Here is an 18080-nt window from a genome sequence, read left to right on the forward strand (position 1 = left end):
ACAATATACCAACATTCAGAGACCTAATCTCACAGTGAGATGGGCACATTGGAACCCCAAGATATCTATGTCTTCATACACCCAGATGATGGAGGAAGGTCATTGGTTAAAAATAAAGAAACTGCTTGGCCCTCATAGGTTAAAACATAGGTGGGTGGAGTAAACAGAACAGAATGATGGGAGGAAGAGGAAGTGAGCTCAGATGCAGGGCAGCTCCTCTCAGAGCCAGAAGCGATGAAGCAAGCCGCCAGGTCAGACATGCTGAATCTTTCCTGGTAAGACTGATGCTACACAGATTATTAGAGATGGGTTGATCGGGATATGAGAATTAGCCAGTAAGGGCTAGAGCTAATGGGCCAAGCAGTGTTTAAAAGAATACAATGCGTGTGTTGTTATTTCAGGTATAAAGCTAACCATGCGGGAGCCGGGCTGTGGGAAGAGGTCCACAGCTCCCTCAACACCCAGAAGAGTTTGGGTACTTGCTAGGAAGAGCACTTTCTTTAGCATATCCCCTGGTAGAGAGATGTCAAATGCCATTCAATAAGAGTCTTACATCAATCCATCTGCTGAGATCTGAACCCACTCTCAGTTGTTGCAGCTTTTTATGTTCTCAACAGAGTGTCACACACTGTTTAATGCCTGTATGCATGGCAGACAGTAATATGTCCCTTTAAAAGATGCATCTCCACCTATTTCACTTTCTTTCACTCTCTCTCTCTTTCTCTCTCTCTCTCCCTCTCACACTCACTCACTCTCCGTCTCTCTCCCTCTTGTGCTTCTGCAGATCCTGTCCCCAGAGACTGGTCCTTTCCCTGTCCTTTCCCCTTCTGTAAGTAAACTTATCACTCAAACTTTTTCTGCATATCCCTTTTGTCTGTCCCTCATTTGCCTTGGGCTCTAACCTGCCACAAAGGCAAACACTTGTAAAATAAAACAAGTGAATCCAAACATATACAAACACATACACACAAATAACCTACATGAACTAGAACAACCACACACACACACACACACAAACACACACTAAAATAACCTACATGTCTAGAACAACCACACACACACACACACAAACACGCAAATAACCTACATGAACTAGAACAGCCTCCTTTAACAATTGAACTGTTGAAATTTCACTATGGCATTCTCACACATACACATATTTATTCTGCTCTTATTTGTTGACCTCCCCCATTCTCCTCCCTCTGTTTCTTTCCCAGCGAAAGTCCATGACCTCCAACAAGCTCAGTTCACCTGTCTCTGTGGGTTTTCCCATCAAGATCTTGCCCACGCCCACTCTTGCTCATATATTCCACTAACCTCTCTTAACCTGGTCTCCCAGAGCTCAGCCCAGTGGTTGGCTGTGGATCTCTGCATCTACTTCCATTGGGTACTGGATGAACGTTCTATGATAACAATTAGGGTAGTCACCAATCTGATTACAGGTGAAGGCCAGTTAAGACACCCTCTCCAGAACTTCTCGGTGACCTGTGGATCCTTGGGAATTTCCCTAGCACCAGGATTCTCCCTATTCTGTAATGGTCTCTTCTATCAAAATATCTCTTTCCTTGCTGTGCCCCTCCATCCTGCCCCCATCTCAGCCATTTAATTCCTCATGTTTCAAGCCCCTCATTCCCTCTCTTTTACTCTCCCCACAGTTCACCCAGGATATCTCATCTATTTCCTCTTCCCAGGGAGATACATGTGTCCCAATTAGGGTCCTCCTTGCTATGTAACTTCTCTGGAGCTGAGAATTGTAGTGTGGTTATTCTTTGCTTTACATCTACTGTTCACTTATGATTGAATACATACCATATTTGTCTTTCTGAGTCTGGGTTACCTCACTCAGGATGGATTATTTTTTTTAGTTCCATTCATTTGCCTGCAATTTTCATGATATAAATGTTTTACTGCTGAATAATACACCATTGTGTACATATATCACATTTTCTTTATCCATTCTTCAATGGAGGGTCCAACTAGGTTGTTTTCAGGTTACTGGCTATGGAGAGGATTTTCAGGTGCCTTCTTGCTGACTGATAAAGTCTTTGCAAGAGCACTGAATTTCCACCAGATTTGAGGACAGGATCTAGCTGCCCAGCTGCTTACTCAAGACATAACACTTTCTTTCAAAGCTGGAATCTTAATCATCTTTGCTCTTCTTTGAGTGTTATCTGATTGGGTGGGGCTTCACCTCAGCCCTTGGCATGTTTTGGAATGTTGGGTTCAAAGTTTCATTTCAAGTCCTTTCCCTTGGAAGTTGCCTCAGTCAAACTTCACATTCAAGAAAGGCCACCAAAGAGTGAACCTTTCCCCAGAGAGGGTCAAGACGTCTCTCACAGTGTATTTAAACTGTCCCCAAAAAAGAACATGTGGTCTTTCTGGCTCTCCTTTTCCCTCTTTGTGGTTTCCCAGAGGGCCACCTGGGATGACTGGCATTAATTAATCCTGGACTTTTTCTAATTTGGTTTGATTTGGTATGATTTTTATTATTGTTTCACCAGGGAAGTGTATTGTGCTGCAAAAATTTTACATTGGCCTCCTTGAACAGTGGGAGAAAGAGCAGCATTGGCAGGTCCTGCAGAGGAGATATCGTCAAGTCCTCATTCCTCGCCAGGGTCTGCACTCCCAACTGTAGGAGTTTGGATGGGACCTGGAAGGTCATTCTGAAGGATGTTTAGGGAGATTGTCCTGAGGAAGAATTTAGGTGAAAATATATTTTCAGAGTCTTTCTTATTAAGCTCTTTCCCCTCACAGTGAGCACCTGTCACCACTCTGGCCTTGGTGGGGTTTGGCTTTGCTCATTAGTCACTATTTGGTGGTCCTTTTTTTATTATTCTTTTTTAATTAAAATTTCCACCTTCTCCCCGTTTCCCATTTCCCTCCCCTCCTCCCAAATATTGTCCCCTCCCCCAGGTCCCCTCTCCTCTTCTCCCCCCCCACACCATTCCCCCTCCCTCTCAATACTGAAGAGCAGTCCAAATTCTCTGCCCTGCGGGAAGACGAAGGTCTTCTATCTATGTCCAGGAAGGTGAGCGTCTAAACAGGCTAAGCACCCACAAAGCCAGTTCATGTATTAGGATCGAAACCTAGTGCCCTTGTCCTTGGCTTCTCATCAGCCTTCATTGTCCGCCATACTCAGAGAGTCCAGTTTCAACCCATGCTTATTCAGACCCAGACCAGCTGGCCTTGGTGGGCTCACAATAAATCAGTTCCACTGTCATAGTGGGTGGGTGCATCCCTCGTGGTCCTGGTTTCCTTGCTCATGTTCTCCCTCCTTCTGCTCCTCATTTGGACCTTAAGAGCTCAGACCGTTGCTCCAAACTGAGACTCTGTCTCTACCTTGATCCATCGCCAGATGAAGGTTCTAAGGTGATATGCAAGATATTCATCAGTATAGGATAGGGTCATTTCAGGTTCCCTCCCCTTAGTTGCCCAAGGTACCAGCTGGGGACATCTCCCTGGACACCTGCTAACCCCTCTAGAGATAAGTCTCTTGCTAACCCTAAGATGGCTCTCTTAGTTAGGATATATACTTCGCTGCTCCCGTATCCTCCCTTCCTATATCCCAACCATCCTAATCCCCCGAGCTCCTCCCATCCTCCCCATCTCATGTTTCTCATCCCATTTCCCCTTTCCCCCTTGCCACCTCACCCTCAAATTCCCAGTTTTTGCCCTGCAATCTTGTCTACTTCCCCTCTCCAGGCGGATGACTATATGATTTTCTTTGGGTTCACTTTCTTATTTAGCTTCTCTAGGATCACAAATTATATGCTCAATGTCCTTTATTTATGGTTAGAAACCGATTATGAGTGAGTACATCCCATGTTCCTCTTTTTGGGTCTGGGATACCTCACTCAGGATAGTGTTTTCTATTTCCATCCATTTGCACGCAAAATTCGAGAAGTCATTGTTTTTTACCGCAGAGTAGTACTCTAATATGTATATATTCCACACTTTCTTCATCCATTCCTTCATTGAAGGGCATCTAGGTTGTTTCCAGGTTTTGGCTATTACAAACAATGCTGCTATGAACATAGTTGAACAGATACTTTTGTCATTTTATGGGGTATCTCTTGGGTATATTCACAATAGTGGTATTACTGGATCTTGGGGTAGGTTGATCCCAAATTTCCTGAGAAATCGCCACACTGATTTCCAAAGTGGTTGCACAAGTTTGCATTCCCACCAGCAATGAATGAGTGTGCCCCTTTCTCCACAACCTCTCCGGCAAAGGCTATCATTGCTGTTTTTGATTTTAGCCATTCTGACAGGTGTAAGATGGTATCTCAAAGTTGTTTTAATTTGCATTTCCCTTATCGCTAAGGAGGTTGAGCATGACCTTAAGTGTCTTTTGGCCATTTGAATTTCTTCTGTTGAGAATTCTCTGTTCAGATCAGTGCCCCATTTTTTTATTGGGTTCATTAGCATTTTAAAGTCTAGTTTCTTGAGTTCTTTATATATTTTGGAGATCAGACCCTTGTCTGTTGCAGGGTTGGTGAAGATCTTCTCCCAGTCAGTGGGTTGCCTTTTTGTCTTAGTGACAGTGTCCTTTGCTTTACAGAAGCTACTCAGTTTCAGGAGGTCCCATTTATTCAATGTTGTCCTTAATGTCTGTGCTGCTGGGGATAAACATAGGAAGTGATCTCCTGTACCCATATGTTGTAGAATACTTCCCACTTTTTCTTCTATCAGGTTCAGTGTGTTCAGACTAATATTAAGGTCTTTAATCCATTTGGACTTGAGTTTTGTGCATGGTGATAGATATGGATCTATTTTCATTCTTCTACACGTTGACAACCAGTTCTGCCAGCACCATTTGTTGAAGATGCTCTCTTTTTTCCATTGAATACATTTAGCTCCTTTATCAAAAATTAGGTGTTCATATGTTTGTGGGTTAAAATCAGGGTCTTCTACTCGGTTCCATTGATGGACTTCTCTGTTTTTATGCCAATACCAAGCTGTTTTCAATACTGAGGCTCTGTAATAGAGTTTGATGTCAGGGATGGTAATGCCTCCAGACGATCCTTTATTATATAAGATTGTTTTGGCTATCCTGGGTTTTTTGTTTCTCCATATAAAGTTGATTATTGTCCTCTCAAGATCTGTGAAGAATTTTGATGGGATTTTAATGGGGATTGCATTGAATCTATAAATTGCCCTTGGTAGAATTGCCATTTTTACTATGTTGATCCTCCCAATCCAAGAGCAAGGGAGATCCTTCCATTTTCTGGTATCCTCCTCAATTTCTTTCTTCATAGACTTAAAGTTCTTGTCAAATAGATCCTTTACTTCCTTGGTTAGAGTTACCCCAAGATATTTTATGCTATTTGTGGCTATCGTGAAGGGTGATGCTTCTCTGATTTCCATCTCTGCTTCCTTATCCTTTGTGTATAGGAGGGCAACTGATTTTTTGGAATTGATCTTGTATCCTGCAACGCTACTAAAGGTGTTTATCAGCTGAAGGAGTTCTTTGCTGGAGTTTTTGGGGTCGTTTATGTACACTATCATATCGTCTGCAAATAATGAAAGTTTAACTTCTTCCTTTCCAATTTGAATCCCTTTGATCCCCTTATGTTGTCTTATTGCTATTGCTAGAATTTCAAGCACTATATTAAAGAGGTATGGAGAGAGTGGACAACCTTGTCGTGTTCCTGATTTTAGTGGAATAGCTTTGAGTTTCTCTCCATTTAATTTGATGTTAGCTGACGGCTTGCTATAAATAGCTTTTATTATACTTAGGAACGACCCTTGTATTCCTAATCTCTCTAAGACCTTTATCACAAAGGGATGTTGAATTTTGTCAAATGCTTTTTCCGCATCTAATGAAATGATCATATGGTTTTTTTCTTTCAGATTATTTATATGATGGATTACATTGATAGATTTTCGTATGTTGAACCAGCCCTGCATCTCTGGGATGAAGCCTACTTGATCATAATGGATAATTTTTCTAATGTGTTCTTGGATTCGGTTTGCCAGTATTTTATTGAGAATTTTTGCGTCGATGTTCATGAGTGAGATTGGCCTGTAGTTCTCTTTCTTGGTTGTGTCTTTGTGTGGTTTTGGTATCAGAGTAACTTCAGCTTCATAAAAAGAATTTGGCAATGACTTCTCTGTTTCAATATTGTGAAATACATTAAGGAGTATAGGTATTAGGTCTTCTTGGAAGTTCTGGTAGAATTCTACATTGAAGCCGTCTGGACCTGGGCTTTTTTTGGTGGGGAGGTTTTTTATAACAACTTCTAATTCTTCGCGACTAACAGGTCTATTTAGATTGTTCACCTGGTCCTGGTTTAACTTTGGTATATGGTACTTATCTAAAAAAGTGTCCATTTCTTTTACATTTTCCAATTTTGTGGCATACAGGTTTTTGTAGTAAGATCTAATGATTCTCTGAATTTCCTCTGTGTCTGTGGTTATGTCTCCCTTTTTGTTTCTGATTTTGTTAATTTGCATATTCTCTCTCCGTCGTTTGATTAGTTTGGATAGGGGTTTATCAATCTTATTGATTTTCTCCAAGAACCAGCTTTTTGTTTCATTGATTCTTTGGATTGTTTTCTGTGTTCCTATTTTGTTGATTTCAGCCCTCATTTTGATTATTTCGAGTCTTCTACTTCTCCTAGGTGAGTCTGCTTCTTTTTTTTCTAAAGCTTTCGGGTGGGCTATTAAGTCTCCAATGTGTGCTTTCTCCGTTTTCTTTAAGTGGGCACTTAATGCTATGAACTTTCCTCTTAGCACTGCTTTCATAGTGTCCCATAGGTTTGAGTATGTTGAGTCTTCGTTTTCATTGAATTCAAGAAAGACTTTAATTTATTTCTTTATTTCTTCCTTGATCCAGGTGTGGTTCAGTAGTTAACTGTCCAGTTTCCATGAGTTCATAGGCTTTCTGGGGCTAGCATTGTTGTTGAATTCTAACTTTAATCCATGGTGATCTGAGAAGACACAGGTGGTTACCGATAATTTTTTGTAACTGTCTAAGTTTGCTTTGTTACCGAGTATGTGGTCTATTTTCGAGAAGGTTCCATGAGCTGCAGAGAAGAAGGTATATTCTTTCTTATTTGAGTGGAATGTTCTATAGATGTCTGTTAAGTCCATTTGATTCATTACCTCCCTTAATCCTCTTATTTCTCTGTTAGGTTTCTGTCTGATTGACCTGTCCATTGGTGAGAGAGGAGTGTTGAAATCTCCTACTATTAGTGTGTGTGGTTTGATGACTGCCTTGAGTTTTAGTAACGTTTCTTTTACATAAGTGGGTGCTTTTATATTAGGGGCATATATATTCAGGATTGAGACTTCATCCTGGTGAATTGTTCCTGTTATGAGTAAAAAATGTCCCTCTCCATCTCTTTTGATTGATTTTAGTTTGAAGTCAACTTTCTTAGAAATTAGTATGGCCACACCTGCTTGTTTCTTAGGTCCGTTTGCTTGATAAACCTTTTCCCAGCCCTTTACTCTGAGTAGATGTCTGTCTTTGTGGTTGAGGTGTGTTTCCTGTAAGCAGCAGAATGTTGGATCCTGTTTTCGAATCCAATCTCTTAGCCTGTGCCTCTTTATAGGTGAGTTGAGTCCATTGATATTAAGTGATATTAATGACCAGTGGTTGTTAACTCCGGTCATTTTCCCTTTCTCTCTTTCTTTCTTTTGGTAGTAGAGTTTGTGTGTTTCCCTTCTTCAAGTTGTGCTGGTGAAGGGTCATTAGATGTCTGAGTTATTATGGGCATTGTTGGACTCCTTAGTTTGTGATTTTTATTTGGTGGTCTTAAAGGCAAACTCGCTACCCTGGCAGCATGTGGAGCCTCTCACAATCACATTCACTATTGTGCCATCCAGTCCCAACTTCTGCTACGCTGAAGCACATAGCCCTTTGGAAGAAGGAATCCAGGAAGGAAAAATCTGAGCTCCTTCCCTTATGGCAGAAAAGATCCTAACCACCTTTCAGAGACAATGGAGTTGTGATATGCCCACCCTACCAATATTCTGATTTTAAAAGACTGATCCTGCCTGGCAGGGACTGATGAGAATCTGTGAATTGGGTCATTGCTTTTAATTTTCAATGATTCAGCTCCTGGTTTAGGGAGCCTATATCATACTTCTTTGGCATAGAAAGTACTGTGGGTATGTGTTTGGGGGGATAGTAGTGGGGTTTCAGGTCTGTTTAGCATCTTGTTTTGTTTTGCTCATTATGTAGCCAGAGGCAGCTATATAATCCAGTCTGGACTCAACTCACCCTTAGATCCTAGAATTGGACAGTAGCCAATCTGCTGTGACCTCATTGCTCAGCGTGGTGTCATTCAAACACTGGCCTTTCAAATACTGCATGATGTCATTGTGGTTCGCAAGAACCTAATATTTCATTATTTTAGAGGCAAATACTGGAGGAATTCCATTCAGTGTAGTCTATACTTTGAGTTTGAGGCCAGACCAGTAGTAGAGGTTATAAAAACAAAAATAAGCAAGAATGGTATGGATTGATGAGTCCCTTTGATTTTGACTGAGGTTGTCTGGTGCTAGGGTTTGATCCAGGTCCTGGCCTGTGTTAGACAAATGTTCTACCTCTGAGCTGCATTCAACTCAATCATTTCCTTTTATTTTACATAAAGACAAAGTCACTTCATGTACACAGGCCATCCTAGAGCAGGGATGTGATTTCCCTCACATCTCTAGTGCTAGGATTCCAGCATTGTGCAAGCAGCCTACCTGGCTTCTTTTTATGTCAGTTTGAGGAGTGAACTTGCCAAACTGACCAGGTTGAAGCAACTGCACCCCAACAGGCACTTTCGGAAAAATCACTGTCTTGTGGCCCTTCTTAACAAAACCATCCCAAGGCTTTTTTTTTTAAGATACTGTTAAAAAATTCCGTCTATTATCTGGGTTCTGGGAAAGTTTTCTTCTATAATTTTATTAAATATATTTTCTGGACGATTGAGCTGTACTTCTTCTCCTTCTTATATCCCTATTATTCTTAGGTTTGGTCTTTTTATTGTGTCCCAGATTTCCTGAATGTTTTGTGAGGAGAATTTGTTGGTTATGCTGTTTTCTTTGATCAGAGTGTTTATTTTCTCTATGGTATCTTCAATGTCTGAGATTCTTTCTTCTATCTCTTGTAATCTGTTGGTGGTACTTGTCTCTGTAGTTCCTGTTCATTTATCCAAATTTTCCATCTCCATCCTTCCCTCGGTTTGTGTTTTCTTTATTACTTCCACTTCATTCTTCAAGTCTTGAACCTTTTCCCTTACCTGTTTGATTACTTTTTCTTGTTTCTCTTGGTTTTCTTGGGTATCTTTGAGAGATTTATTCATTTCCTCTACCTTTTTGTTTGTAATCTCTAATTGATTATGGCAGTTTTTCACCTCCTGTTTAAGGTCCTCTATTATTTTCATATAATTCACTTTTGAGTCGAATTCTTCTAATTCTTCTGGATTAGGGTGTACACTTCTTATTTCGGGATTCCTGGATTCTGGTTATGTCACGTTGCCTTTCAAGATGTTGGGGGAATTCTTGTGTTGGCGCCTGCCCATCTCTTCCTTCAAATGGAGCCAGGAGAGGCCTGGTGTCTTGGACCAGTCTTTGCTGTGACTAACTCTCTGTGTGCATCTCCTCAGTGTAGGGGCAGGAACCGTTCCCTTCCAGATGAACCCCCATCCAGATGGAACTTCTCAGCACCTACACAGGGACTCCTGATAGCCCCAATGAGCCAGGGACCAAGGGAAGTAGGGGACAGGCAGAGCGGGTCCAGGAGAGCACAGCAGACACTGCAGCCCCAGCAGCAGGGGCCCACGTTCCCTGGAGGGGACCTTGAGGCCTGCCCTCTAGTCCGGCACTCATTGCTCTGGGTTGGTAGCCTTAGTGAGAGGGCAGGAAGCTGTTCCACAGCAAAGGACCTTGCAGGCAAGGCAGGCTTGGGGGTGGGGGTGGGGGTGGGGGCGCATGTGTAGGAAAGAAAGCCCTGCAGCAGGAGATGGGGGAAGGGCGTTTGTGTTCTCTACTGGGACAGTCCGCCCCAGGATAGCACACACTCACCCGTCCAGATGGAACTTCTCAGCACCTACACAGGGACTCCTGGTAGACCCAATGAGCCAGGAACCAAGGGAAGTAGGGGCAGGCAGAGCGGGTCCAGGAGAGCACAGCAGACACTGCAGCCCCAGCAACAGGGGCCCACTTTCCCTGGTGGGGACCTTGAAGCCTGCCCTCTAGTCAGGCACTCACTGCTCTCGCATGAATTTTTTTTTACACAGCTAATATTTCTACCTTCAAAAGCAGGTGTGTCTTTTCTCTATCATCTTTCTCATGTACAGTCATACTTTCACCACCACATATTTCCATACTATTTACCTTGCATGATTAGAATCATGAGAAATAGAACAACCTGTGGCAAGTTTTGTTAAAATATTATCATTAAACATATTTACCATAGCTATCAGATGCTCCACTTCTACGTACATATATTTAACTGAAAGAAAACATGTTCATGTGGAAATGTTTTATAATGGTTGTAACATCATTATTCATGAACCTTAAGGGTGAACTTACCCACAGCCTCAATCATCAAGATTATGAGAAGATAAAATAAGCCATATGCATACAGAGGAGCATTATTTTACTCTTAACATGAATGCTATATGAATACAGGGTAGATATTTATTTATCTGAGATCCAGGACAATATATAAAGGAGTTAAAACAGGTTAGAATTTCAATGAGCATTAACTTCTATAAATCTCAATGAAAAATTAAAAAAAAAGAAGAAGAAGAATACTCTGTAGACTGTGGCTATATAGACGTCCTGGAAGAAGACGCTGTTGGAACGGATGTGCTCAGATCATCTGTGTGGGGCTATGATTTACAAGTTAACTTTCTAGCTTTTCAGTTGTTGTATGAGGTGACTACAGATTCAATAAAACCCAATTTGGATCCTTCCTACTGGTGTAGGCCAGTGTTTCCTGACGACCAGACTGCAATTCTAGGCAATAATGTTGGCATGATGGGAGTCAGCAAGGAGGAGTTGGGCGTGATTAAAAGTTTGGTATTTTTGGGTACAGTGAAGACTCATTTGGGCACCAGAAACCTTAACAGATAATCTCACACATTTGAGCCACATACGTCCCTTAAAGTAGGTAGGTAGGTAGGTAGGTAGGTAGGTTGGTTGTTTGCCCCACCTACTTGGGTTAGGGTCTGAGAATCCATTATCAAGGAAAGCCCTAGGGAAGCAAAATCCCTAGGGAAGGGTTTGCAACCACAAAGAGAGGCGTGGCCCGAGCTCACACGCCTAGGGATGGCACTACTCCCTTACCGAGGACTGGGACCTCCTAAATCGATTAGCAAACATGCTCGTGTCAGTGGTGTCATCTCATACCTGGAGTACAATTTTGTTTTGGAGTATGATTTGTTTCTTGGTTTTGTTGCCCTAAATCCTGCCTCTCTGACCCCCGGAGAAACATCCAATAAACCCTCTTGCTTTGAAAGCAAAAGGATGAATCTAGATGCTGCCATTTAAAATGAAGACCAAACAGAAGTCACCCCAGTTCCTCCCGTTTGCGGAAGGAGTTATCCCACCACAGGTTACATGGAATAAGCAAAACTCTTGGAAGCAGGTGTGGCCCAGCCCGGCCCAGTAATAAAAAAAGCTCAGCTGCACACAGAGCCTGGCACTCTCCTCAGACAAACAACAGCTAAAGCTTTAACTCGGGAAACAGATGTATGTTCTGATCTAAGACCTATTGCTGGGCCCTAAGAGAGAGAGAGAGAGAGACAGAGACAGAGACAGAGAGAGAGAGAGACAGAGAGAGACAGAGAGAGACAGAGAGAGACAGAGAGAGAGACAGAGAGAGAGACAGAGAGAGAGACAGAGAGAGAGAAACACCTCAGTAGATCAGGGTTCTTGTTCCTTCCTTCACTCCCTAGCAGCTACATCAGGTAGATCACAGCTGCCTGTAACTCTAGCTCCAGGGGATCTGTCCTCCTCAGAACATGTACACAAATACCACAAATTTCATAGACACACTCTTCTACTAAAATAACAAGACTCTTCTCCCATTAAATAATTTAAGTAAAATCAACACTGTAGAAACAACAACAACAACCCAGGCATATAAGAGTCATGGTTTTTAAGGTTTTAGAATGTGTTTTTAAAATTGAAATACTCTGCTCCCATCTGAGGTTGCTCTAAATGAGGATTAAAAATGAGACTGCAGGGCCGGTGGCGCACGCCTTTAATCCCAGCACTCGGGAGGCAGAGGCAGGCGGATCTCTGTGAGTTCGAGACCAACCCGGTCTACAAGAGCTAGTTCCAGGACAGGCTCCAAAACCACAGAGAAACCCTGTCTCAGAAAACCAATGAATAAATAAATAAATAAATAAATAAATAAATAAATAAATAAATGAGACTGCATCATAGGAAAGTAGGCTGGGGAAAGTCAATTCAGAAGTGCCACATCCCCAGAGTGACAGGTGCATCAGAGCTGCTGCGCTCTAACATATGGCGAATGCGAGGAATGATGCACTGTGTGTTTCTAGCCATAGAGAATGCATTTTAAGGATTTCATTTTAAAGTTGACCGCTTTAGAATGAGACTTTATGAGAAGCTAGCATGCAATCTTCTCAAAAATAACTAACCATCAACCTTATACTCTATCTCAGTCCAACACAGTCTCCAACAGCATTAGACTAACTAAGTAACTTAATGACCTCCAACCCTGTAAGATATTTTGGGTGAAGTTTTGTCTGAGTTTAAAAAAAAAATGGCTGGCCCGGGCGGTGGTGGCTCATGCCTTTAATCCCAGCACTCCACTCGGGAGGGAGGCAGAGGCAGGCGGGTCTCTGTGAGTTTGAGGCCAGCCTGGTCTACAAGAGCTAGTTCCAGGACAGGCACCAAAAACTACAGAACAACCCTGTCTTGAAAATAAAAAAAAAAGGGAAAGAAAGAAAGAAAAAGAAAACAGTGCTGTCCTAGAAAATGCCCTCTCCCTTTGAACACGGCCCCTCCTTTGGGCTGAGTTTCCCACACAGCTCTGACGATGCAGGAGGATGCCGAGAGCCCAGTTGGTGCCTCAGCCCGATGCCTGCATCTGTGCCTTGGCAGCAGCTATTCATCTCTTGCCACTCAGAGAGAGTCCAATTCCCTTAAGTTTATCCTTCCCTAAGTGCTCATTCACTTCAGAGGACTCAACCCTCATCCTCCGTATCCTCCTGGCCTAATTTCTCATATTACTGAGTATGAATACCTGTTCAGGAGAGGGAGGAAGGGTCATTCATGAAAAAAGTGAGTGTTCAACTAACTAGCTCCCCATGGGTGAAGGAAGTAGTGAAAAGATTTTAATGACGCAGAGAGAAATTTCTAGTTTTGGAAGGAGGAGATCCTGAATGGCTCCCTCTGTGTCGCAGGAGAGACTCCCAGAAAGGAAACCTCAGGTTCCGGTCGGTCAGTTCGGGGAGAAATATTAGCAAGGAGGTAAAGGCCGTGCCTCACGACATCAGCAGTCCCTTCTCTGGAAATTCTACGGTATCCCAGAGAGCTCTCAGAATTTTGTGATGTCACTCGTGTCCTAGAAACGCCAACTGCCCTCAAGACACACTGTCTCGGTGCCTATAAGACTCACTTCTAGACACGTCGTCTAGACTGGTGAGTCTACTTGCAAGAGAGAGAATGGAGATCGTGGAGAGGCCAGAGGGAGGAAGAAGAAAGCTGGCCCCAGATCTCACAGGCAAACATGGAGAAATAAGTGGTTGGTCCTGGGGAAGACGAAATGAGTTCACCACTAGCAGGGACTAGAGAGATCTCTGGATGTGATGGCTTTGAGACTTCCAGGGCTAGGGCTCAGGAACTGGGAGGTTTCTGGGATGCCCAATAGGCCTGCCTGTCTTGTTTCTCTGAGTTCCTAAAGGGTCAAGCCACATCAAAGATTCATGATAGTTGATTTGACAAAGTCGGGAATAGACAAGGAGTGTGGAAGGAGTCAGTGAGATTTCAATATCAGCATTGCACATCATCCCCCCCCAAGTCCTTTTCGTTGTGGAGCAGTAATAATAGAGAAATGGGAGTAGTGCTCTGCCAAAGCCCGATTTTTACCATGCCTTATATCACAGCCATTAGCAGGGTTGAGGCATCAAGTGCTGCAGTCAGTCAGTCAGTCAGTCAGTCAGTCAGTCCATCCTCCTGTGACCCCCTAATGTTTCTGGCTTCCCAGTTAGGAATGACACCCTGGTCTCCAGTTCAGCCTGAGAGGAGCTCTTTAGAGCCAATGGATGAGAGAGTGGGAAGAGATTACAATTTTTTTCTTTTTCCTTCTTCTTTTGTCTTTTCCCTTTCTTTCTCTGTTTTGCTGTTTTGTTTTGTTTTTCAAGAAAGGGTTTCTTTGCGTATTTTGGTCTGTCCTAAAACTCACTCTGTAAATCAGGCCATCCTTGAACTCACGGAGATCTGTGTGTGTAAGTGCTGTGATTAAAGGCATGCCCCCAGCCCCACACACCACAGTCCGGCTGAGACTGTAATTTCTTTTTAGTTCTGGGTGTCCTGGGCTGTTAGGAAGTGACGATGGCTCTGTGTTGTGAATCTTTGTGAATCCAGACTATGTTCTGCCCTTCAATGACATGCGTCTGAAGCATCAAGCTAGTGACTTGGGCACCCACCCACCCACCCCTATACTACCTGAGGTCTCTGAAGTCACAGTGCATCCTCTCTATAGCTCTGAATAAGGCTTAGAAAGCCTTCCCCTGGGTCACCTTGTGCAGAGGAAACCAGGTAACCTCTGAGAGACATGCACCACCTTCCTACAGAAAGAAGGTAGGACTGACTGACTAATATCCACAGAGGGGAAACTCAAGCCTGGTATTTCAGAACCTGCTTGGACAAAGTCTCATCTGTCAGTCACTTCCTGAACAAAAGAAGGAAGGAAGGAAGGAAGCAAAGAAGGAAGGAAGGAAGGAAGGAAGGACGAACCACAAATATCTCTCCTTTTGTATCCTTTTTACACTCTTCTCATGCTCTGATGAATATTGTGATTCAAGTTGGCTGTGTCCCCTTTTCCATGGCATGTGCACTGTGGCTCTAGATCAAGGAATCAGTTTTTTTGTGTGTGTTGCTCTATCTGGGAGAAGCACCACAGCAGTTGCATACTGACTGAGAAATTTGATTTTTAGGAAATGATTTTTCATATCTGTGAATGGTCTCTCCATAGCCATTCATGTTTCCTTAAACTTGAGTATAAGCATGAATGATCCCTCTTCATGGGAGTGAGTGTCTGCTCTTGCATTGGGGGCTCCCCTGGGTGCACCCCAGTTCTCAGCATCTCCAGCCCAACCTGTCACAAGCTGATCACACATTTGCAAACTTGGGATATATTCTGCTGAAGTTTTGGGGTAATGAATTTTATCAATTATGGGACTAAACTTTGTTCTGATCTGACAAGACACTCACTCACCATCTCTCATCACACGCACAGAGTGTAACAACTTTGTGGTTCCTCCATAATGTGCTTATTTCTGTCAGGGAACTGAAAGCCAGCCAGCCAGCCAGTCAGCCAGCCAGCACCGTCTTTCCTTGTTTCTCAGTTTGTTCTTATATTCAGTCTCTTCCTCCCCCCCTTCCTTTAAAAAATTTATTTATTTTTATCTTATGTGCATTTGTGTTTTTGCCATGGCTCTCAGGCTCCTGGATTACAGACAGCTGTGAGCTGCCATGTAGATGCTGGGAATTGAACCTTAAACTATCTCTTCAGCCCGACATGGAGCATCTCTCTATATAGCCCTGCCTGCAAAACTTTCAGAGTTCACTCTGCCCCCTGAGTAAAGGCGTTAAGCTTCCTTTTATTGTATATTTAATGGGTTTGTGTGTGTGTGTGTGTGTGTGTGAGAAAGAGAGAGAGAGAGAGAGTTTCATTATGAAACCAAAAGTCAGTCAACAACAATGAACTTTGTATTTATTTGTTTGTTCATCCATCCACGTATTTGCTTACTTACTTACTCTTATTTATTTATTTGTTTGTTTGTTTTTTTACAGTGGAAGACTTAATTCAGTACAGAATGATCAGAACGGTAGGGTATCCTTGGGAAAATTTCACGGTGAGTTTCCCTTCCGAGAGACAGCTTTCTGGTAAGAAGATGTGAAACCGCAGTTTTAAGTGCCCGCTTTCCACAAGTCCCTTTTCCCAAGGTCAGGCATTTTTTAGATAAGCAAGGGTCTCCATTCATTCCCTTTGAATAACTTTCAGGTCAGGCCCTGACATTAACATCTGACTGGAGCTTATCGTCAAGGCCAATGGTACACTCCTCAGCCCCTCCCCTCCGTGATCTGAGAAGCCACACCCCACCCCAGTTCACAGGCCCCTCTTAATCTAACTAACTATACAGCATCAAATGTGGAATCTCTTCTCACTGAAATGCTGTTGGCAGCCATTCGATGAATTTATTCTCAGATCAGATCCTGTCCAGCATGGATGTCTTCTTTCCATGTTTCTTCTTCTTTTGTATGTTGCAGTCATTCCAGATGTGGTGGTATATGATGAGAGAGAGAGAGAGAGAGAGAGAGAGAGAGAGAGAGAGAGAAATGGAATTGCTTTTTATTTGAAGAGTTTTAATGATTTAATATTCAGCTATTTCCAGCCTTCTTTACCAGCACATTTATTATTACCAGCGAGCACCTTCCTCTGAAAACATTGGAAACCCCCCCATCTGTTCATATCATGCGCGCGCGCGCATGTGTGTGTGTGTGTGTGTGTGTGTGAAATTCCATTTCAGGAGCTGCTTTGCTGACACTCACCCAGCACCAGTGAGATGGAGGCCACCATTTTCTTAGCCAGTTATGTTTCTAGGACAGTCAGGAGTCGGAAGGAAGGGAGGGAGGGAGGGAGGGAGGGAGGGAGGGAGGGAGGGAGGGAGGGAGGAAGAAAATAAATGATCTACATTCTCAAAGAAAGAAAGAAATTAGGTAAATTTTAAAAAGTAAAAAAGAATTAAGAAAGTAAGTAAATACATAAAAATAGACAAATAAGGAATAAATGAATAAAAATAAATAATAATTGAAACATTCAATAATAAATGAGTCAGGCTGAGCAGATATATGAAAGAGGATAAGGAAGTGAAGGAATGAATGAACAAATAAGTAAATAACTAGGTGGGTCATTTTTTAAAGAAGTATGTAAATGAGATAAGTAAGTAAGTAAGTAAGTAAGTAAGCAAGCAAGCAAGCAAGCAAGCAAGTAAGTAAGTAAGCAAGCAAAGAAATACACAAGAAGTCATTGCTCGATCAAGCAAGCAAGCAAGCATAGAAAAAAAATGAGACACATCCATTCAATACATAAAAGACAAAACATGGAAATAAACATGTAAACTGGTCGACCCACCCACGTTCACTCAGCCACCCCACCCACCCAAATCAGGAGGGAGGTCTCTGTCCAGCAGGCAGGGCCGTCTTCTTTCCACGTTGCATTCAGTCAGATCTCTGGGCAAACAGAAAAGAAAGTAATTGTTTTCTACTTGAACAGTTTTAATATTATTCAAATGAATTAATATTCAGCTATTTATTCCCAGCCTTATTTACCATTGGATGACCAACGAGCACCTTCCTCTCACCACACTAGCCTCCTTCTCCCCCCGGCCCCATTTATACGTGTCATGCATGTGGGACAGTCAAAAGAGGAGATAGATAGATGATAGATAGATAGATAGATAGATAGATAGATAGATAGATAGATAGATAGATACATGGAAGGATGGATGGATGGATGGATAGATGGATAGATGGATGGATAGATGAATGAATGAATGAATGAATAAATGAATAAATAAATAAATAAATAAATAGGCGGGCAGAGAGAGAGAGAAAGACAGATGAGACAGACTTGAACAAACTAGCAATGCTTTTAGAAATGGCATCTAATCATCAAGACATGGAAAAGGCCAACTATCCCAATAGCAACTAATATCAACCACATACGTGTCATGCATGTGGGACAGTCAAAAGAGGAGATAGATGATAGATAGATAGATAGATAGATAGATAGATAGATAGATGATAGATAGATAGATAGATAGATAGATAGATAGATAGATGAGCAAACAAGCAGATGTCTGGAGAGATGGCTCGGA

The sequence above is a fragment of the Chionomys nivalis genome, chromosome 24 (assembly GCF_950005125.1).
Source record: "Chionomys nivalis chromosome 24, mChiNiv1.1, whole genome shotgun sequence".
NCBI lineage: Eukaryota > Metazoa > Chordata > Mammalia > Rodentia > Cricetidae > Chionomys > Chionomys nivalis.